Consider the following 24,110-nt stretch of genomic DNA (forward strand, 5'->3'; position numbering starts at 1 on the left):
TTGCTACGCCTTTGTATATGAAGCTGTACACATTATGGTGCGTTACAAAACCTAAGCAGACACAAAAGCAGATGCAGAAGGAGCTGTGTAAGAACATTGTATGTGTCAATGTCAAGCGAGACAAAAATGTGTCGTGTAGGCCTATAAAATTTGGAAAATAAATATATAAAAAGGTTGCTTGTATTACGGCCTCCGAGATCACCAAACGGTGATCTCGGAGGCCATGCTTGTATACATGGTAAAAAGATGTCATAAGTGAAAAAAAAATAAATGAGGAAAAATATCGTTAAAATAGAATAACAAAGGCTATATTTGGGCTAAATGGTGTGAGTTACTACTAAAAGAAGAGACAGAAACATTATTTACTCCTTATAGGTGGCGGGTGCGACACACGTGCGATTTGGCCATTTAGGGATCCATTGGTGACATGTGATACCTTGTTCAAGTTCGCGCTGTTCCAATTTCCCGATGAGTCTTTTGCTGTAGAGTATGTTAATGTAATTCAGGGGCACGACGCAGTCGTCAAACGTAACTCAAAAACCTTGCCGACGTTCAGCGGCCCTTCACAGAAGGTCAATCGGATAAACGTTGCCTGGCCCGAGAGGATAAAAAACGGCGGGCAACTGGCTCATCAAAGCTGCTCGTTGCGCAAGCTGTCAAGTTCAGCCGTAAGTATACAGACTGTTATCGTATTTTTTGCAGATGTAGAACTGGCGCCCTTGCATTGAGCCAGATAGCGTTGCTATTTCGCTGTGGCGGTATGCATGCATGTTTATCAAGAAGGAGGAATAGACTTCGCGTATCTCCTCCACCCGCGTCTGGCGCTTCGCCTCGGATGCTGGCTGGTGCGCGTTGTTCTTCGGTCAGGTTGATCGCGCCCAGCTGGGTCTCAGGGTCAGAGCTGTGCAGGGTCTCCCAGGTTCTTTGGTTATTTATATTTACGGCCCTCCTTGGGGAGAAGGGGCATGCACGTAGTACTCAACATGTTGACAGTGCAGTAATTTTTTTTCCCCAACGTTGGTATTAAGGGAGAAAAAAATACGATGTCACGCCACAGAAAGACTTTTGGCACATATCGCAGTGTCCGGATTTTGCAGTGTCGTAAACAAGTGGAGCCATGGTTAAAATACTTTATGCTTGTTTCTGTACTCTGAAGGGACGGAAGAGGAAAGTTTTTCGTCAAGAACTGGTCCTAGATACCAAAAACCGGCGTTATTGGGTTTTTCAGATGCCGTAATTTTTTTACCGGCGAATGTTTATCAATGTTTTTTGGTTAGAACCGGAAAGTACATTGCCTGCTTGTGCCGTCTGTTTTTTTTTTTTTTTTTTGTTTTTTTTTAACGATATTTACTGCCGAAGGGCATCAGTAGGGTATGAGATGAAGAATGAAGAAATGATTAAATTAATGGAAAAAGGTTGGGTGATTTTATGAAGTCAAGGAGTGAGCAATGATGTCCCTCCGTCCAGGTGATATACGAGGCCGGATTGTTTGCTGGTAGGCTAGCTATCGCCAAGTGCCGGATTCGTGTCAATTTCAGTGCTGGGCAGTCCCACAGCAAGTGGTGAATGTCTGCTTCAACATTTTTGTTCTTGCATATCAAACACCGTGGGTGGGGATATAAGTGTCCCCGCCCAGGGTGTTCGATATGTAAAAACAAATATGAACATAGTCATTGCTTTTTCAGAGCAAGAGCTCAATTTTGAACTGTGCCATTTGTATGTTAAGGCAAGTGATGTCATTCACAAGCCATAATATAGAGTGAAGCAAAGACGGGTATGAGAATGTATGCTAATAGGTTTTCTTCTTCCTAGCTGTGCGCAGCAATCTGGAAATATTACTGAATGCAATGCTTGAGGAAGAGGAGGGATATGGTGATGCCCATCGACTGAAGACCAGCAAGGTTTCTGTCTTCTGTACCTTCCATTCGTGTGTTATAGGCCATAATGAGAAAATGTTTTGTATTGCTTTTTAGATTTCTGTAAAAATGTATTGTTTTCCTTCTTTGACAACAGCATAAAATGCTTACGTTTGCAATCTAATCCCTGAGACAGAGTCAGAAATTAAATAGATCTGCAGGCCATTAAGGTATGTTTTAAGATCATCATGTAGCAACTTCCTTATTCGAGTTACCAGTGTGCTGCAGAAGCCTGTTTGAGCCAGAAATCCTGTACAGGGTGGTCGTGAACCCCATGTGTATCGGCCAGCTCCACAGCATCTTGGAGCTGGTAGATTGTCAAATTATTCAGCAGAAAGCTTTTTATGTTATTCAGTAAGTCTGGCACACCAATTTCAGCGAGTTTAACATGCAGTACATTGGCAAAATAAATTATTTTTCTGAGCCTTAATGGGCAGCTTGGTGGCATCACCTGTTGCCTTAGTGTTGATGCTAAGCTTTCACTATTCTCTTAAGTACCACAGATTGCTATTGAAAATAATGTTCAAATTGCATTCTTCATTATACCATTAGTCTCTTACATTCCTCCAGGCCTCTTATTGATGAATGACTGCTGCTTGTTAAAAGCTAGGAATCAGTTCTAAATTGTTTGTGTTTAAGCAGTTAAACCTCATTTTTGAAAAAAAAATTATGGTGTTTCTTTTTTGTATAATAGAAGCCAGGAAAACGAAAGGGGGACACAGCATCTTAGGCTGGAATTAGATCAAAAGGTAAGCAACTACATGTTTTTGGCTATGTTGAAGTAGTTAGAAGGCTTATCTATGCATAACTCATATTGAATAAAAAATTGTCATTGGCAATTTAAATACACTTTTGCAATATTATGATCCTCCACATAAATAAGAGTTAAAATCAGTCAAAAATTTTTCATATTGTGTCTACTGGAGAAATGAATGGCTTGTTTGCAATTTTAATGGCCTGGGAATGCAGCATCATATTATGCATGTAGTGATCACACAGCCTCAGCTCTCTGTGTCAATTTCTACAGGTCATGTTACAGCTAATGATTACTTTTGTAAATGGGGAAGGATTTTCACGGTACAATTGAGTGTCGCAATTAAAGGCCTGTGATCAATCATTACATGGCACTCTCTGGCACTATAAATGATTGGCATGGTGCATGTGCAGAATTAGACATATGATGAGGAATGTTTTTCAATGCCTGTCCCAGTCCTATCTGCCATCACTGCAAATTTGTGACTGCCTGCAACCCAGTATTGATTTCAAAGCTCTGGCTTGACTTAGAAAGGGGTCCATTCACAGCTGGTTCATTTATTGCTATGTCTTGAAGCCGGTTAACCATTGGAGGGCCTGTCTAAGAGTGCACTGTCTTAGCTCAGCGAAACTGACAATAAATGAACACGCAGCGCAGTGCTAATACAGTGGAACCCCACTATAGTAAACTCGGATATAGTAAAATGAAACTGAAGTCCCAGTTCCTCTTCCATAAGTGACATCTTTTGCCTAAATGGTAAAAACATTTTTGGTAACAATCAGTTGTCGTAAAGTGCACCTGGCCACGGGGATGTACTTCCCTTGAAATTACATCACTGCACACGCACTACTTAGAATCGAAGGGCAGATATAAAAAAAAAAAACAAAAAATGCAAAACTGCTTTTTTAATGGCTTTATCATCAGGCTCACCAACACTAAGGAGCCAACTTTACATAAGCCTTAGAACCGTGAAGGAAAGAATGCAGTGCATAGGATAAAAAAGTAAAGCTGGCTATGAATATGGAAGGAAGGTGGTGCAGTTCACTCAGAAGTAAAAGAGAGGAAAAGCGTAGCAAGAAGTAGGGAAAGAAAGAAATTTCCGAGCTGCAGGGCGAAACACAAGGGAGTGATGGCAAGAAATGTAGGCGCGGCATGTTCAGTTTTGCTGTGCTTGACTGTCACATACATTTCTCATCTATTGCCTTTTAAATGCCCTAAACAGTGGAGCGCAATGCCGTGTACATTCAAGGCTTTGGTTTTCACATGAAATCACTCAGTTGAACAATAATAGAGTAGAATGTTGAGCTAATTGGTGTAACATCTTGGAAGGAGGCAGCAGAGCAGGGGAACAAAACCGAAGAAACGCACACAGACACAAGGACAACGCTGCACTGACAACTATATTGATCTGAACCCGCGCATCTTTTCTCCCTTCACTTTACCTCTGCAGCTAACTTATTCCTTATCTTTAACATCCTGCCAACAAGCGTAATCTGATTCCTTTTTCAACATTACCACTGAAGGCGTGGTAACACACTGGTCTTCCGAGCTCCTGATTGCACGTGCTTCGAAAATTTCCCTTGTTAACCTGTCCTTATTCCTTCTCAAAACCTTCACATTGTGAAGGTCAGCTGGACATTTTTGGTCTTTGCAAATACAAATAAAGCAGCCTCTGCAGTGCACTGCGAGGTTGGTGTCTGACTTCTCCGATATTGCTGCAGCGTGCTCTCTAATTTTGTCATTAATGAATCTTCCTGTTTGTCCAATGTACTGCTTGATGTAGGTTTTTTTTTTTTTTAGCGCAAACAAAGACAAAGGCGAGACGTTTGCGCTAAAAAAAAAAAAAAACCCTACATCAAGATGAACTACCAACTCGCCCAGCAGGAAGTTTTAATCAATGTATTGCTTCCCACAATGTAAGGGAATCTGGTAGACAATCCCCTGGATACAATCGGAGTACCTTGTCTGGTGCGCAGTTTGGCATCTAGACTTAAACTCCTGGTTATTCACTCGAGCAAACTTGCCTTTGGCTCTGTTTTATGTCGCAGGACACAATCCGGATGCCATGTCTGTGTCCAATCTTCATCAAATTATGGGTCAATCCATGAGTATATGGTACCACTGACCACTTATTTCTTTGCTTAAAGAAATAATGTAAAGGGCATCCTCGGAAAAAGGAGCCGTCCAAGCTTACTTTGCGTGCGCCTTTACTGCTGATTCTGATCACATGTCGGTGGCAGCACTTTGCAAAGTGTGGAGGCCACGTGCTCCTGTGTTCTCTCTTATATTGCTTCTAGCTGTACTATGTCGCATAATTACATGCCAAAGTTATTGGCACGAGCACAAGACTGCCTGTCTTGTTTGCGTGATAGAAAAAGTTATGCGTTCACATAACCTTTACTGTGTTGAAGAGCTGGAAAGGAGCAGACATTTTCTGCCAGCCAAATAGTCTGTCTCATCATCATTATCATCATCCTTTTCTATCCCTTAAAGGCCCCAAGTGGGGTATTACATTGGGGGGGGGGGGGGGGGATCGATAACATATGTATCAGCGGTCAGGAAATGAAAAACGAGAACAGGCACTACAATGCAGTAATACAACAGCAATACAAGAATACCATAAATTGTACCTGAGCACAATTCAAAAACTCCTAAAACAGACTATGGCAGTATAAGAGCAAAAACAAATGTAACATAGACCACAATCACATAAACTCGAAAGAATAAAAATTGCACAGAAAGGAAACCATTGTAGTTGTTCGTTTAGATCGGCAGCAAGTATAGTCGTAAATTTAAATGTCATGCTTGGAGGCTATTGATTCGGATAATTTATTCCATGCTGCAATTGGTCTAGAAAAAAGGACCTGTTGAAAGCATCAGTGTGACCATGAAGACGCTGGACGCTCATTGAATTATAATGGCAACAAGAAGTGCCTAGTGGCAACTCTAAGAGCAAGTTTGGTCAATGAGGGCAACGTTGTGCAATTTTCCGTTGGAATTTCCAGTGGGTGAAGGTCAAGGGAGGCTTTGATACCAGTTATGTAATCCAAATAATGTGCGCTAAAATGTTGTTATCTGAGCACTGTTGCGATACAGTGCTTGTCGTTCAGACTTAGCACTGTATGCGACTACTTTTTTAGAGTACAAACATTTTCGTTGAATTGGGAACCAGAAATCTTGCATCTAGAAAGAAAAGTGCAAATTTTCTTGGGCTCACTCATTCAGAATGCACCTTGAATATTTTAATCTGAGTGCTCGCTTTGTCTGTTTCATCTGATGCAGTTGAGACCATTGCGCATTATTTTGAGCAAGTGAGTCCATTTAACCGAGCAGCTGGCGGGTGCGTATGTAGGCACACCTTCTTCCTGTAGGTATTGCTTTATGTACACTGGAATATGGACACTGCCTCCTTGCATTCCAATCTTATAGTTGGTGCTGTGCAGTGGTAGCTCAATCGGCGTTGGTTGTACAATACATAGCTGCCTTTTGTGGTGCCACCTCAAGGACGATTTCTAAACTCTGCAAGTGATACCTTTCTGATTATGTCTGTAGACCTTGTGCAGGAGCAAATGAAAAAAAAAAAAAAGGTTATTTTCTAATGCCCAGACAAAGGCAAATAAGTTTTACTCAGTAGCATTGTTGGTTGCTGCACGACATAGTGCAAATTATTTCTAGCTGAGTAGCATCTTTGTGTTGCTCTGTGCTGTCGGTAGCTAAATAAGTTTGCGAAATTTAAACTTCACCCATCTGAAGCTCCAATGTGCAGTGTTGCTCATGTTTTCTTTCTGTAATGTTCTGTTGTTTTATAGAGTTGCCAGAACTTGTTGACGTCTTCAATACTTCTGGGATGGCTGGTGCAGCAGCAGGAAATACTGGAGGTACTGAGTGTTTTGGCTGTCCTGTAAGTGTTGATCAACTGATGCAATGAAAATTAAGTTAACCTGTAGCCCTTTATAAGAGGCACCTATTCTGCATTATTTTTTTATACCCGTTGCTAAGCATGATTCTCTCAGAAAGTACTGTGTGTCAAGTTGGGTAGTGTAAATGCCTCATTGGGGCACTGAAAATTGACCTGACAGAGCTGCACAGTCTAAGCAGTAAGGAATCTAATCATCCCAGATACACCTTCAGTTTTACTATGAACAGAAGAGTTTAACATCAAGTCTAAACAATGTTTGTTGCGCTGTTGGGACCATGAAGGTGGCACATCTATTAGATCAAAGTAGGGAATTCGCTTGTAGGATGAAAGAGCACTGAACAAGTGTAGAGGGGGAGCCTCAGTTAGCAAGCCGAGCCAACATTTCGACAAGGGGACTTGTCTTCGTCTGGGCAGCACAATTACTGGTGGAGGTTTTAAATACGGTTTTGCTTCCGAAGAAGACAATCTAGGGAGGGGGGGGGGGGGGGGGGGGAGAAAGAGGCAGGGCGAGAAGTGAAAGAATGTTTCCTTGGGTATGAATTTCTATGAGCATGGAACCAGTGCTTCATCATCACATGAAAAAAAAAAAAAAAAAAAGAAAGAAAAGCAGCAGCAGCAAGAAAATTTAATATGCAAAGTAAACGATTGTCAGCACCTAAAGCAGGTTCGATGCTGACACGTGTTTCTTGAAAGGGTACAGGTAGAACGAAAGGAAGATGGTTTACCCGGTACGAAGAAGTTCTGAACAAGGGTAAAAGGGGTGCGCCTCAGTTCACAGGTCGAGCCAACGTTTCGACAAGTGGACTTGTTTTCGTCTGGGCAAAGTGATTATCACTGGCAAGGGTTTAAATATTCTTTTGCTTTCGAAGAAGAAAAGATTAGGAGGGGAAATTGGATGAGAAGAAAGTAGGTGAAGGAGTGTGGAGGGGAGGATGGGTGAGAAGGAAGTAGGTCATGAAGTGAAAAAATAAATAAATCTTCAGTATGTATTTCTCAGCCTGGAACCAGGGATCTTGTGGTGGCCTGCAAAAGAAGTAAAAGCAGCATACCAGGAAAAACTAAAATACCGGGTAGATGATTTGTCACCACTTAAGAGGGTTTGGTGCAGATACACCTGACAAAGGGACAGGCTTTGCAAAGGGCCCTGATAAGGAATATATCTAAAGGGGCCAATTCTTAAAACTTTCTGCAAAGATGGTGGTGGTGGGCGGGGGGGGGGGGGGGGGGAGGTTAGTACAAAGTCACAGGATAATAACTGCACAGTGAACCACAAATGACATGCAAAAGAAAAAGTTTGAGGACAAACTCAAGCAACAAGTGATAAGGGGGAAATATGTTTGGAGAAGCATGTACAGCTTATGCTATTGCAGAAGGGAATAGAGTGTACATGCGTTGTGAATAAACTGTACAATTAACGCTATGTGGGATTGTTTCCCCGAATAGTTATATTGCATAGGGAATATACTTAAGGGATTCTCTTAAGTGGTGACTAATCATCTACCCGGTATTGTAGTTTTTCCTGGTATGCTGTTTTACTTCTTTTGCTGGCCACAGGATCCCTGGTTCCAGGCTGAGAAATACATACTGAAGATGTTTTTTTTTTTTGTTCACTCCATGACCTACTTTCTTCTCATCTTCTCACCCATCCTCCCCTCCCCACTCCTTCACCTGCTTTATTCTCACCCACTTTCACCTCCACAGCTTTTCTTCTTTGGAAGCAACAGCGTATTTAAACCCCTGCCACTGATGATCGCATTGCCCAGACGAAGACAAGTCCACTTGTCGAAACGTTGGCTCGACCTGCAAACTGAGATGTACCCCTTTTACATTTTAGGAAACGTAGCGCAAAGAAGACAAGGACAAATGCAAACGCACCAACTCACCCAATTCAGCATTCTTGTACCCCTTTTACCCTTGTTCAGTGCTCCTTCATACATTGAAAGGGACAAGCATTCCAAAGGGACCTGATGAGCAATACAGCTAGCTGCATGGGAACAGCTATCAAGAGGTTTTGGAAAGGGGAGAGAAGGACAAAAAAAATTAAAATAACAACAAATCAGAGTATATTATACCTGCCAAGCATGGCATTATCTGAAACGATTCAAGGGGGAACCAAAGTAAGAAGTAATGAGAAACGAACATGTTTGAAAAAACACTTGGAGCTTTTGCTATTACAGGAGGGGGGCGGGGATACAGAGTATGTACCGTCTTTGCCAAAACTAACCAGGCTGCTGCGAAGGCTGGCGGAGCAAGTGCGCGGCCGTGTGGCGGCGTTGCGCTCCCTGTGGCTTATCGGTGCTCGTCAGCTCCGAGGCTACCACAGCTGGCGTAACTTCGCACCCTCACTCTCGCTCGTTGGATGATAAAAACTAGGCGCGTATGATGTGCGGGCTGCGGTTTCACGTGAGCGAAGCTTGGTTATGCCCAGCGAGGGCGCTCAGTATAGCGACGGGGCTATTCGCTCTTCTCGGCAACTGCCCTGAAGCAGATGTCGCGTTTCTCGCTATATAATTATACGTGGTTGTGTTCTCCAATCCGCTACTGAAACACACTAGCAGAATTGCGCTTTCCTGCGTGTTTGATGCGCCTGTACACAAAGAATGATAACGCACCTTGAAATTTCAACATGCTTTCTCAGAGGTGCCTTGCGTACTGCAATTTTACGGACCGTAACTCCGGTATAAAGTTAAGGGAAAGCTTGTGAACCCTTCCAAGCCACCTTATCTCTCTTTTAGGCTTGCAAAATTGTGCTAGTCCCTTGGGGAGGCTGTGTATAAATAAGATCAATGTTTGATTCTAACAAATTCTAGCATTTGCTTGTAGGTAAGTTTTGGTATAGGTAACAAACGATAATGAAAGCTTCCTCACGCTTAGCCATTATATGCACATGACTGCTTTCTCGTTCGCGGAACCCTTATTTCAGAGCAGCATTGTCTAGCACATATTCGTCCTAGAAACGAACAAGAGCTCACCGTGTCTACTATCACCTGCTTTTCTGTTTTCTGCAGTTGCCGAGAAGAGATAATAGCCCCGTCGCTATACTGAGCGCCCTCGCTGGGCACAACCAGGCTTCGCACGCGTGAAACCGCAGCCCACACATCATACGCGCCTAGTTTTTATCATCCAACGGGCGAGAGTGAGGGTACGAAGTTACGTCAGCTGTTGTACCCTTGGAGCAGACGAGCGCCAATAAGCCACAGGGAGCGCAACGCCGCCACACGGCCGCGCGCTTGCTCCGCCAGCCTTCGGAACAGCCGGGTTACTTTTGGCAAAGACGGTACATATGCTATGAATAAAGTGTACTATTTACACTTTATGGGATTGTTGTCATGACTAGTTGTGGCAGAGAGGAAATATATTTAAGGAATACTACTGCTTCTTTCAAGATATTGTTGCAAGATAACGACAACGAAGTGTTTCCTTCACTTGCCTCTTGGAAGGGACAAGGAGATGACAACAAAGTGGGCCTGGTTCCATGTTGCTGCTCGCGGCTATGCTTGTTGAGGCTGTTGTAAATATACTGTAAATACATAGTTTCCACGTAACAATATTTGCTCCTGTTGGTTCCAATCTTCTAAATTTATGGATTAGATATGCCACCCTATATTTTGTGTCCCTTGAAGATTTAAAGCCCAACATGGAGAATAAATAAATAAATTTCAATAAGACATAGCCGCAGCGAAAAAAACACAATCACAGAAGGAAGACACGTACACAAGGACCAACGCTATGTCGAATGTAAGCTACCAACTCGCCCAAAAGCTTGTTTTACTGAAATTTCAATAACCTTACGGCCCATCTGATTGAAATGCTGGGAAGCTGCTTTTGGGAGGTTTTTGCCTGTGTCTGCCCGATGTTCATTTACCCTTCTGTTCATTGATTGCCCAGTCTCTTTCGGACAAGTTCGGAGCCATAATTGAAAACCTGCTTGAAAAGCCATGCCCTTTGCTGACTGCAAATATCGCTCTGTAGGATGAGTAAATGAATGCGCTTCTTCGACTGCGATGGGCAAGGCACTGATGCGTGGGGTGCAGCACAGATGTCCGCACAGCTTCTCCGCACCTCCAGTTCCCCCAATTTACTGCATGTAATACACTGCTCCCCTGCAAGTCCACCGTCGTCTGGGGAAGCCATCGCGCAGGGCAAGCCACGAAACTTTCGCTTACCAGTGACGACTCGAAATGTGCCCATGCCACAAAAGTGTAATGCGATGATCAATTACAGTACTGGTACCAGCAGCTGATCAGAGTTATCAAAGCTTATGCTACGCCGCACATTCAGACTATAAGGATGGTCGACTCTGGCAAAAAAAAAGAAAAAAAAAAAACAGATCTGCCGCCCCAAGCGGCCTGGAGTAGAAGTTGCAGTGAAGGCATGTCGTGAATGTGGCAGTTAGTCTTACCGCCATATTCACGACTGCGCCTTCACTCTAACTTCTACTCCAAGCGGCCCCCGAGGCCCGTTTTTCGTTTCAGAAAACAACCTCCACTCGAATAACTCCCAACAGTGGCAGAGAGAACTCGAGTTTTCTCAAGAATCTAGTCCGCAGTGCCGCTGCCTTGGCACTGCTCCTCGACCACTCCACTTGTAAACACTGAGGACATCACATCGTTTGCTCGCTGTGTGGACTTTGTTCTACCGGTATACCAAACTTCACGAAAGTGGATATGACGAGGATGCACCAAACCTTTCTCTAAAGCATTGGCTGAAAGTGACAGCGACCCAGGACATCTGGCACGTTATAGTTTTACAGGTGTGGCCGTAGCCTCTTGCTGCCCGTGCCGAGCTTTTATAGACCTCCTTCATGTTTGCAAACAAACAAGATGATCGAGGTGGCGCTGCTATCGTCAGCGATCCCATGGTAGGCAAAAAGCACGAACGCGGCCGCGGCACTGTGGCCAAGCTTGTTAAGGCCGTGTTATTGTGATTTGTAGGCGCCTTCTTGGCAGACGAAATGACCATGTGCTAGTATTCGTGAGCCTCAGCGGTGAGGACAGAAACGATACATTGAAAAACTCTAGCTACACGGCGTGCAGCGTACGAGCCCGCACGCCGTACCGATGGAGATTCGGTTCAAGGCGCACAAGAGAAGCGTTGCTGCCGCCAGGAAAAATGAGCGACGTTGACATCTATTTGCTGTTTTCTCCGAGAAAATTAAGCGCGGAACGCATAGAGAATTACAAAGCTTCGGATGCTTACAACTACTTTGAGTCAAGTACGCTGACGGTGATTTTTTTCGCTCATATATAGCGCCGCAAACCGCGTACTATGTAGTCCGCTAAAAGCATCATTGTGTTATCGGATGATTCTTCACACCGAGCGGCAAATGAGTGTTCTTGGTAAGCACGAAGCACCTCGCTAGCGTCGAGCGGCTGTATGGGTAAGGTGATTTAGGTCAGCATGGCAACAGTAGCCTTAACACTGCACGGACTTGCGTATCATTTCGTTATTCACTGAAATCACAACGCTGTGCGTCTGTTATATCTGCTCTGTTCGTGGGCGGCTGTCGTCGTTAATGGTAGCAATTTTATCACGGGTAGTCACGCTGTTAGCTTGCATTACAATTACGAGCTGCAGCGGCCAATGTGGTTACGTGGGTTCCGGTAAAAACGTCCCAGGAAAAAGTGGTCCCGGAAAAAATGGCCTCGGATAAAATGTCCCCAAATAGATGCAATTAAACGCACTACAAAGTCGAGCTTTCGCCTTGCCCGGTGATTGATTTATCAGCGATAAATTTCGCTCATTGTAATCAACTTTTACTGTTTTTATCTGCCATCTGTGTTTATGGTTTTAGCTTGAACAGTATATTTTGAACCCCGCCGTTTTTTTTTTTTTTTTTCACGTCCTGTAGTTCTTTTACTAAAAGCCTATACTGAGTTTCCTCGAGTCTAGCCGCAGTAATGTAGGCTACAGTGCTTCTTTCTACCCGTCCGCTAGAAATTTGCAAAACATGGTACTGATGCTGTGCGTTCGCAAAAAAAAAAAAAAAAGAAGAAGAAGAAGAAGGAAACCATTATGGCACCGAAATTTGTGCGGTGGAGGACAAGCACGTCTCTCGAATGTGTAATATTAGCCGGGTGATTAGACCTATATTAAAGAGCGATATTTCCCAGCTTGGAAACTGGAAACTATGCACCGCATAATACTCGCTGGATATTATGTAGTGGTGGGGCTTTTTTTTTTTTCGATATTCTTTCATGCTAAGTCTTCTCCAGTTTCTGTAAAAGCGTAAAGCACCCAGAGGACCCAGTACACAAACAATGGTTACATCTATTCTAAAAAGAAAGAAAAAGAAAAAAAAGCATCATAAGATGTTTAATTTTTCGCGAAGTGAGTTCCGGGCAGATTTCAGTCAATTTCTTCGGTGACATTTTTTCCTAGGGGCCGCTTCCTGAGGGGACCTTTCTGGACATTTTTTCCGGAGCCATATAGTCCAGGGGCCTTTGTTTCGTGGCTGTATCTTCTGGGGACCTCTTTTCAGGGGCCGTTTTTACCTTCACCCGTGGTTCCGTAGTTAGGGTGGCCCAGTTCGGTCTCGCCACTGTGGCCGCGGTAATGTAGGATAAACCCCACAACTCTCATTAACAATCAGCCGCTGTGAATACAAATATAAGCGCTCGGCATAAATAAAGAAATGCAGCTCCGATCCAAATCACTAGCTGTTAACGTGAAGTGGGAGTCTTCATCTGGAAGTAATAAAAATAATTTGACATGAACGTGGCGAAGGTTAGCCATGCAACATATATATCACAGATCGAGGAGTGCAACACAGATCTTTCGAGTAGCAGCTCACTGCGCATACATACAATTACCAAAGTGAAAAAACGAGGAACAGTTCACATAGGTAAACATCTATGCATGCTCCAACAAAGAAACAGGCCTACGCAATACAACATATATATGACTGCCTCGTCTATGTATGTTACCAGCGCATCCGCGCCCGCACACCAAGATCCCATCACGCGTCGTAAAAAGGCCAAACTCGAGTGATTCGCGACCTTTGATCCGATGGACCGCTCTGGCGTAAAGGTGAATAAGCTCCAGCTTAGCCGTAACGAAGTGTTTGCCGCATATTCGATGAGCAGGCGTCGGTATTCAGCCTTGGCGCTTCACCGCGGCGGCCCACAACTGTTTACGGCGACCATTGTTGGCAAGAAGCCTTTGCAAGCTTACTAAACTTCCTCTTGTGTGCCTTTCAGCACATGTCATAGTGAAGCGATTAGTCGGCATGGTACTCTGCATTTCCCGGCAGCAACAAGCCATCTCACAATCACGGGATGCAAGGCGACTGAAGCGTTGTTTTGCCTACCAGGCGAAAGTCACTAACGACGACAGCGCCACCGCATTTTCGTGACGTAGCCGGAGTGAAGGAGGTCTATAACTGTGATCAGCCGCCGGTACCAGTACTGTAATTGATTATCGCATTATGCGTCTGTGGTGTGGGTACATTTCAAGTCGTTGCCGATGAAGCGAACAACTTTTCGGAGCCTACTGAGTGCAGAGTTGAGGCGCGCATTTCACGGTTAATGGTGAGCTTGCTTGCAGGTGGACTCGAGCTGTGGGGGAGGCGCACTCCTTCCATAGCTCGCCTTGTCTGATGAACGGCGGCAAACTTGTCGTGGGGGAACAGCATGTCACATGCAGTAAGCTGGGGTGCACCGAAGGCGCGGTGGGGCTGTGTGGACATCTGTGCTGCACCCCACGCATCAATGGCTTGCCTGTCACCTGAGGGTACGTAGTGCGTCTTCAGACGCGCGGCGCTGTCGAGGGAGTGCATTGGTGTGCTTGTCCTACGGAAGGATATTCGCTGCCAGCGAAGGCATTCTCTTCAAGCACATTTTCAGTTAGGGCTCCGAATTCAGTGTGTATGCGCTGAAACGCACTGTGAAGCAGCATGCAGGTTTTCACCATTTGCTCCCGAGCCCTCTGAAGGCCAAAGCCATGTTCATAGAAAGTGCCGGCTTTTACTTTTTTTTTTTTTTAAATGTATTTTGATGTCTGTCAAAGCATGGCAATAAAAAAAAAAAAGGCAAAGCAGCAAAGGGCGAGAACATCTCACACCAAACAAATAAAACTCTGTCACCAGCAGCGACTGTTGCCAGGCGCAAAAGCATTTTTGGTAGTTTTTCACAGCCACCCTTTTCATCTAGCCCGCAAAACAAGTTCCACTATGCTCTTAACATCGAACTTGCTTGCGAAGGTTGTTGAAGACTCAACATGAAAAACTAAGCGTGCTACTTTAGCACACAGTTTTCGGGCCAAAAGTACGCCTTAATTTCATCCCCATATGCCATTTGCGTTGCTTCGAGTAGAGAGAGAACTTGTCAGAGGAAATGCCGAGTTGGATTCATGAATCCTAATTGGCCCTGAAGTGGAGGAGTGGCTGTTTTCTCCACTCCAAGCACTCGTGGTAGAGCATCGAGTCGAGGCACGTTTACAATATGGGCGCTAGTTTGCATTCATGTGAGAAAACCATTGAGAACTTATAGTACAAGAATCAAACTGAACTTGGTGGTCTATATTGCTGAGACTTTCAGTTTGCACATCCCATTCCTATTATACCTGCAATGCAGTTGCAGGCTTTCAGGTACTGTTAAAACATTCACAGCGCCAATTGGTTTCGTATTGAGTGGGAGCACCCATTTCATGGCAGTTGTATCAACACATGAAGCTCATGATAATTTTTGATGGCAATGTTTGTACCTCCAGCCGTCAGTCAGGATTTTAATTGAGATGTCCCAAGTTTGGTCAAAAGGTTTTCTGTGGGTAAAATTAATGGTAGAGCACCTGTTTGGAGCAGCTTGGCTCCACAGAAAATTTCAACTGTACTGATATTTTGAGGTATGCAATTGTATGTTACCAAAGCTTTACTTGTTTCGTTTGCTGTTTCTTCCAAATTCGCTTGTACTATAGTCACAAATGCATGCATTCAAGATTAAGCGGAAAGGGAAGGGTTTGAAAACTTGGGTTTTGTATTTTCTACACCGCTAAAAGACAAACTGTTCATGCAGTGAAGTTCGTAATATAACAGAGTTTTTTTTTTATATAAATGCTGCTGTGTAAAAACAAAATTTCGTTGTAAATTAGGATGGATTAGGGCGGACGTTAAGAAGCGGAGATTTTTTTTTTTTTTTTTTGTTTTTTTTGTTAGAGTCGACCGTCCTTGTCGTCTGAACGTGCGGAGTAGTATAAGCTATGGTGGATGCGAATGTTAAGAAGCGGCACATTTATCTTTTTTTTTTTTTTTTTTGCGAGAGTTGTCCATTCTTGCATTTATAAATCAACGAAAGCATGCGGTCAGCTGTGATCATGACACCGGCTTTTAGAAAGGCGGTACTGGTATATCTAACCTGGCCAGATTCGGGCTGCATTTGAGAATTTTATTCACTTATTTTGCGTAAATAGGGGCTACCATATTTGTTACAGCTTACAGTATTTATTATTTTGTTACAGTATTTGATTGTTTTAAATGTTAAAAAGAGGGCTTTAATTTGTGTCTTGTTTCCTTCCTCTTCAGTTCATGCGATGTCAAAATTTCCCCACCTACCTTACTCTATGGTCCAGAGTTTTTTGCGTCACAAATTCAACAATGCAGCGAATGCATTGAAGAAAGCAAGTAAAGAATCATAAACAGGAAGGGTCAGGGTTCGGGCTAGTGGGTAATCTACATGAGGTTCCATAGTGCACATTAAAGAAGGGACAGAACACGAGCGCTCGTGTTCGGTCCTTTCTTTGATGCACGCTATGGAACCTCATGCATAAACGGGAAGTATGTTTCATTTCTCATTCTCTGATAAAAAAAAAAAAAAAATATGCTTCCAAGATTCTAACCCGCACTCCTTTATTCTGAAAAATGGAACTATTATATTCATGTCAGGATCAGATAAAAAAACAGAATGCCCCATTGTGGTTTCCATTACAGGTTGGTGGCTTTGCCATAGTCTACATTTCAAATACGGCGTTTCAGACATTGCGGTTTCCAACTCCAGCTCAGCTTTTTGACTTTTGTTTTGTCATCATTCATAACCATGTTAAGAAGGAACGAACCATCTGGTTTCTAAAGCTAGTTCTTGTAGCAGTATATGATTGTTAATTGGAATGTTAAAAAGCCTACTTTAATTTGTGTCTTGTTTTCTTCCTTTTCAGTCCACGTTGCGTCCAAAGTTTGGAACCTATCCAGATCTGTGGTCCGGACTTTCTACTTGCTTTCGTTTAGCACGGGATCAGTGTTTTGTTACTCTATATATTGGTGTATTGTAGCACTGTTTCTTGAAAATTAAACTCTGTAAATAGATATTGAGTGGCATAGGCGTATTTCTTTTCCATGGACTGTATTGTGATTTAATGTGTGATATGATATGGCCGAAATTGTTTGCTGCGAGTACTATGAAAGACCCCATAGTGGAGGGCTTTGGAAATTTCGACCACCTGGGGTTCTTTAATGTGCACTGACATTGCACAGCACTCAGGCGCCTTGCTTTCCACCTCCATCGAAAAGTTGCTGCTGCGGCCAGGATTCGATCCCACATCCTCGGGCACAGAAGTCTTGCACCCTAACCACAGCACCACCACGGTGGGTCATTGTACTCAAATGCTTCAAATAAAGATATAAAGGAAGTTGTGTCACATATATTCAGACTGGGTTGGTAAAATACGGACGGAAATAACGGTAAGTTAGCTTAAGTAACATTGACTTTTGAAAACTGTCAACCAAGGAGCATGAAAAAGGGTCATGTCAATGGACACAAATGTCGCATTGAAGTGTTTGTCGGTATTGCCCTTCATTTATGTTTCTCGGTAGCTAGTTTTCAAAATGTCGGACGTATTTTCAGCATTTGGCAGCTATATTTTTGGTGCATTTTTGCAACATTTTTGTAATGCATCAAAAATATGAGCGCATCACATTTTTCATGTATTTTTAGTGCATTCCGAGAATGGTATAAATTTATGCTTTTAGTATATTATTAGTATATTTTTCTTGGTTTGGAAAATATAACTGCAACATATTTGTAATGCTCCAAAAAATATGAGCGCATCCTATTTTTCATATATTTTTAATCCATTCCAAGGGTACTTTCTCCCAGCATGAAAAATTGGTCAAGTACATTAGTAATACTTTCAAAGTACATTGTCAGTCTATTGGTGGAAGATTTTGTGAACCCTGCCAAGCTGAAGAAAGTACATTTTCAGTATGTTAGAAATATGCTCAATAGGCGAAAAGCATATTTTAAACATATTTATATTAAGATATGCAGTGTTGTACTCCTAGTATATTTATAACATATTTGTATGGCATTGGGACAAAAAAATGCGAAATTAATACGAAATAAATACAATGCGTTTGAAGTACATTTTTAATGTGCCTGTTTTTTGCTAAGGGGTAGTACATCGTCACCAGGAAGAAAGGAGACCTTAGAACCGGAGTGGCTCTAGCGGTTTTCCTGTCACGCTTCTGTGTTGAGGCGGGAAAGATGAGGGCATCTGGCCACAGGGGATACAAACTTGACAGCTACTGATGTGGAGGAGTAGTCCGGCATAGAGAAGAAGGAAGTATCGAGAAATGGGGTGGGATGACGGCCGTAAACGAGGAAGCATGGAGAGTAACCGGTAGTCCGTTGTACTTCTGTATTATAGGCGAATGTGACGAACGGTAGAATAGTGTTTCAATTTCCATGATCCGGCGTGATGCACATGGATATAATATCCGATAGGGTGCGATGAAATTGCTCAGACAGACCGTTAGCCTGGGGATGGTAACTTGAGCTTGTCTTATGTCAGGTGGATGATGCGTGAAGAACTTCGGCAACTACTCTGGATAAGAAGTTCGTCGCGCGGTCCCTTAGGAGCATCCGAGGAGCCCCATGATGCAATACAATAGATAGGAAAAAAAATAACCTTTTGAACGGAGCCAGTGGGCACGGGTGTTGCCTCAGCGTAGCGTGCAAGGTGGTCGACAGCTTTGATAATCCAATAGTTACCCTAATCTGAGAGAGGCAGGGGCCACATAATTCGATGTTGACTACGTCGAATGGCGTAGCGGGACAGGGAAAGTGTTGTAGGATGCCAGCGAGTGGAAAAGTTTTCCATTTGCGACGTTGGCACAGGGGGCAGGAAGCGACGAATTTAGGTAGGCTTTATGATAGGCCAGGCCAAAAGAATCGCCTCTTCACGCAGTTGTAGGCTTTTTTAAAACCTAAGTGACCTCCAGTAGCGCCATCATAGAGAGCCACCAATATATGGGAGCGAAGCACACGCGGTACGACTGCGATCCAGCGAGTCCCATCAGGGCAATACATGTAGCAGCGTAGGATGCCATCGATCTTAAATGTGTAGAGCTGCCGCCTAGCACTGGGTGGGTTTGAAGGGCCGATAACGTCGTCAGTGATGGGACTGCAATGGGCGTTGGCTAGTAGCTGCAAGCGGAGAGCTTGCCCGTAATCTTTTTCGTGAAAAGAAACTTGTGATATGCATCGGGGGAGAGATTGTCGGCTTTGGTCAGAGGTGGAAATGCATTGCGTAGAAAAACAGCAAGCTGATTTCCAAAGGGAACAGCGATAAGGAGTATCGGCATCCTGGTGTTGGCGACCCGATGTATAAATGAAGTCGAAGTGGCACTCTTGCAGGCGTAGAATCCAACGGCTAAGTCGGCCTGTCAAATTTTTCAGCAAAGAGAACCAGCAAAGGCCTGGTGATCGGTAACAACTGTAAGTGGCGAAGTCGGCCTGTCAAATTTTCCAGCAAAGGCCTGGTGATCGTTAACAACTGTAAGTGGCGACCGTATAGGTAAGGACGAAATTTCTGTACAGCTCAGACGATAGGAAGACATTCCTGCTTTATAATAGGGCAATTTTTCTCAGCTGGAGCTATTGTCGGTCTGGCGAAGGCAATCCCGCGAAATTGCATCGCGCAGCAAGGTATGCTGTGTTTGTCTTTTGTCGTTTATTCTGATGGCGAACCCAGGCGCGTGCCAGAGGCGGCACCGCGGAATGATGATGATGGTATGTACAAATGAAAGAAGATGAGTGGAAGGCTCACAGTACTGACACGTGCGTTGGAGGTTGAAGAAAAACCGCAGTCGGAAGAAGTAGAGGACGTTAAAGTATGGACCCGTTCCTGGTGCTCTCTTCCAAAAGCTTAGTTCACTCGGTGCCCTCGTTGAGCTGCTGCAGCAGTTATTCAGTGTAACAACTTTCACATACCTGGCGGAGGTGCTGGGTTACGTCCTTTTAGTAACATTCAATTTTCTGTAGTCAACCCAGAACCACATCGTTTTGTTTTTCTTTTTCACCAGGACCACTGGCGATGCCCACAAACTTTATGGCTGTATAACATCGTTTGCTAGCATTTCGTCGACTTGGGTTCTAATAGCCTGTCGCTCTTTAGGCGAAACGTGGTAGGATGCTGGCAAAAGGGGGGTATGGCCGAATCGGTGACGATGCGATGCTTGCTATAGGCGTACGTTTGGCCTTGGAATTCGTCGCAAAGCAATCTTTAAACTCAACTTTCAATTGTCCTCCTGATAAGATGACATGCCCGAGTTGGTTTCAACCTTCTGGAGGACATTACGTTATGCGGAATCGTTGCGAAGATTCATCTCCACAGAGCACAGATTCGGCAACCCATCCACGTCGTGGAGGAAGGCGAGAGCCGTTCCCTTGGCGAGGTGCTGAACTTCATTGATGAAATTCGTCAGGAAAACAGTCGCACAGCCGTCATTCACTTCGACAAGACCGCGTGCTATAGCCACTCTCTTCTCGAACAAAAGCGAAGGGTGACTGACCTGAATGCTTTCATAGTCGTGAAACGATTTGTTTCTCACTAACACCAGCACACTGGACCATGGTGGCGGCATTACGTCATCTTTGACAATACGCAGAGCGTTGACTCCTGGATCCTCTGTGTCACTGTGCGCCACGGCTTGCCACGGCTTGCTTCGTTGAAAATTGACTCGCACCTCGTGTAGGACCGTTCCCCTGCAGAAAGGCGAGATCCATGATCAAATTCCTCGAATACTCGCACACGACGTCAAATTCACCGTTGAGACGAAACCGCGGATAACGATTTGGGCTCTGCACCTTCCGGCTGGGCTAATGAGGTGACCTCCAGCCGCGTTAATGCTAGGGCGCAACTATGGCGTCAAAACGTTGTTCAGTTCCTGGGCGAGGGCTTGGCTCATCACTGAATAGTCTGCACTAGTATCAAGTAAACTGATCGCGTCAGTTCCGTCCATTGTCACACACAAATCAGACGTAGCGCGTTGGATGCTGTCGCTACCATGTCCCTGTGAGAAATTAGCGTAGCGACGTATCGGCGGCGGAGAACCTTCAGTTTTTCCGAGAGCGGCGGCCTTGCCTCCGGGGACCGCTGGAATTAGTTTTCCCACTGTGGACTGGGAGAACGCCGCTCAGAATAGCTGGAGTCTCGATGAGGGCTGGGGGAATGGTAAATCAGAGGATACGAAATCTAAAGTCATAGCGGCCGTATGTCCCAGACCTCTGACTGGCCGATAGATGAGCTTCGATTTCGAGTGGTCCTTCATTGTTCCGTGGGCAAGGGTCGTTGGACGCATAACTACGCAGACCGACTTGGCGGATACAGGCAGGCCCTGTAAAGACGACCCGCCTCACCACAATGGTAGAAGAGGGGCCGCCGGTCCGGTGCACGCCACACTTCACATTTCCGTGGCCGCTGATAGACTGGTGGAGCAAGTACACTGGCAAGACTAGACTGCCGCACTTCTTGAGTTGCTGTGCACGGCAGAGTACAGATGCGTACATAAGTCTGACCTCAATCTTGCTAGAAACCTCAGAGAGTTGTTGCTGCTGCGCTGCCAGGCGCACCTCGTCCTGGACGACTTCAGACAGCGATGTAATAGAAAACGTGTTGGAAGGCAGCTGCAGGGCTTGTAATTCCTCTCTAACGATTGACCTGATTAGGTCTCGGAAAACGGCCACATCGCTTCTTAGCGGCATCGAAGAAAGAGCGGTCCCAAGCGTACTTACATCCGGATTGTATTGCCGGGCTCGTTGCAGGAGCGTTGTCTCTATGTTGGGCGCTTCAGTGAGGAATGCGACAACGGTACGCGGTGACCACCTGGGGTTCTTTAACGTGCACTGACATCGCACAGCACACGGGCGCCTTGCTTTTCGCCTCCATTGAAAAGCTGCCGCCGAGGCCGGGATTCGATCCCGCGTCCTTGGGAACAGTAGTCGAGCGCCGTAATGGTATAATGTTGGTGTTTTAGAATTGGGAATGGAGAAGGGAACTGCTTCGTACTTGGTTCTAAGGCTTATTTCAAGTGTTGCCTCCTCGGTATGCAATACAATGCCAACACTTCAAGACAGCCTATTTGCCTCCTTTCTGTCGCAGAAAATGACTGTTACCTTTTAAAATGTTCTTTTGATGACGCCCTATGTTTCCTGCAGTTATTTGACCAAAGAAGAAACTCTTTTATGCCGATGGATTTATTTATTAAACCACGGCAATTCCAGTGTATAAAGAACGCCATTTTATTTATAAGAATCTGTCCGAACTTAGGTTTTGGGTTTTTTCTGGTCTAATAATACGAGTACTCGCAATCTGGTTTCTTGCCGCCGCTGCAGCGGTGGTGAAGAAGGCGTTCGTGCATGCCTCCTGGGAGGCCTTAGACGTTTGGGGAGATGTAGGTTTGTGGGTTGCAGGATTCTTCTATGGGAAAAAAACCTTTTGGGCTTCTGGCTGCGGGGCCAGTGCCCAGTTTCTGCAGTGGTAGGGCGGCTTCCTCTTTTTCTAGCTGGGACGGAGAAGGTCCTGCCTGGCAGAGACCGAACCTTGCTGTTGGGTGTCGCCCCCATGCTCCACCACTACGGCATAGTTTGGTATAACCTTGAACACAAAAGTGCCCTTTTCAACACGGTATCGCTGTCAGGCCTCTTTCAGTCTTGTGTTGTCGACAGAGACGCCACGCACTTTCGGCCCACGGACGGAATGCGCGCAGACCCTCTCCGGGGTCCCGCCTCGGACTCGACGGGAGGTGCTCTGCTCCACGCTGCGAAGTAACTCTCGGGTATTCGGGCATTCCGACCCCGGACATCTGGTGGGAGAGGGTGTGCTTAGAGGGACCGAGTGGACCGTGCCGCCACCGAAACGGACCCTTTTCGGGGAGTGTGTGTTCTGTACGCCATGCGAGCGAGTGTTGCAAACGAAGGGACAATACATCTGTTCCGTTGTTTTGTTTTTGACGACCGTGTCGACTACACTGTTTTCCTTTATTTTTAATGTGATGATTACCTTTCCTTCTTCCAAGAAGGACATCACCATTAGTATGCAGTGTGTTGACCTGCACAGTATATGTAGTGTAGTGCACCTTCACACTCGTCAAATTTATGGTCATTGGAAGCATATTTTGTACACGTCGGCCACGGCAGCCTTGGGAGCAATGACCGAGTTTTGGCAGTTGAAGCAACGCCGGGAGTTCGGCCTGTATGGTCGGATTTCTACTTTGATATAACCTACTTCTACAGAATCGGGAAGCTTGCTAGATTCGAAAGTTGGGACTATATGCTTTATTGGTACTTCTTTGTTCTTCTGTCGGATTTTGATCCTGAGCCAACTGACCTACTTCTACAGAATCGAGAAGCTTGCTAGATTCGAAAGTTGGGACTATATGCTTTATTAGTACTTCTTTGTTCTTCTGTTTGATTTTGATCCTGAGCCAACTGATTAAATTTTACTCGGAAAGTCCTTCTAGTAGTTCTTCGGTGAATGACAGGAATTCATTCTTTGAGATTACGCCTTGGACAGTGTTCAAAAATGTGTGGCACTAAATGTTATTGGGATGTTCACAAATGTGGCTAGTTTCTGAAGGCTGCTGTACTGATATTTTCTTTAGAGCTCAAGCAGTAGATCCGCGCTAGTCAGTTTACTTTGTACCCAGTACTTAGTATGCTTGCGAAGGACGTGGACACTACATAACGTTATATTAAGCGGGCTTATTTGACTGGAGATTCGTAGAAGGAAGGTAGGCACACCAGCCGTTGCTAGCCGTTCTTTATTCAGGTCCCAACATGGCGCTCACACTGTTCCTCGAGCGCCATGTCCTCACGCTTCCTCTTCCTTTTCGTCCTTCTCTACCATCAGGCTCAACGCTTCAATACACTCCCGTCCCGGAGGTGTCAACCACACATGGATAGGGATGTCAAAAAGGCCTAGCTACCTCCCATTCTTGCTGTAAACGAATTCTGTACGAGCAGACTATCCCGTACTTACCCATTATACATTCCACGATAACACCAGGAACATCTGTTTGTTACGGTTCATCATTACTTTCTAGCGTAGACAGGAGACGAAATTCCAACAAGAAATGTGACGGACACCTGGCTCATTAGGACTAGGGTAAATGAAGGGGATTGATCTTGGATTAACAGCTTCAGTTTCAGATAGCAATGTTCCCAGCTGCGGCGCATCAAAATTTGCTTTTCTAAATGTTTTCCGCGGGCATATCCTTACGACTCCGATCAATATTTCCCCCTCCCCACGAAGC

The 24,110-nt window shown here is 44.8% G+C and overlaps 1 long non-coding RNA gene across 5 annotated transcripts; it reads left to right on the forward strand.

Annotated features, from left to right (window-relative positions):
- Positions 1-389: 389 nt before the first annotated feature.
- Positions 390-17,940, forward strand: LOC146193949 (uncharacterized). Of its 5 annotated transcripts, none has more exons than XR_014706890.1 (6): positions 390-668; positions 1,813-1,901; positions 2,611-2,665; positions 6,480-6,571; positions 14,135-14,320; positions 16,736-17,940. It is a non-coding gene; the product is annotated as an uncharacterized LOC146193949 (long non-coding RNA). The 5 variants fall into 5 exon arrangements; XR_014706891.1 differs by having other exon boundaries at positions 6,480-6,548; XR_014706889.1 differs by lacking the exon at positions 14,135-14,320 and having other exon boundaries at positions 391-668.
- Positions 17,941-24,110: the final 6,170 nt, after the last annotated feature.

Source organism: Amblyomma maculatum, chromosome 4, assembly GCF_055883805.1.
Source record: "Amblyomma maculatum isolate TAMU_Amacu chromosome 4, ASM5588380v1, whole genome shotgun sequence".
Taxonomy (NCBI): Eukaryota; Metazoa; Arthropoda; class Arachnida; order Ixodida; family Ixodidae; genus Amblyomma; species Amblyomma maculatum.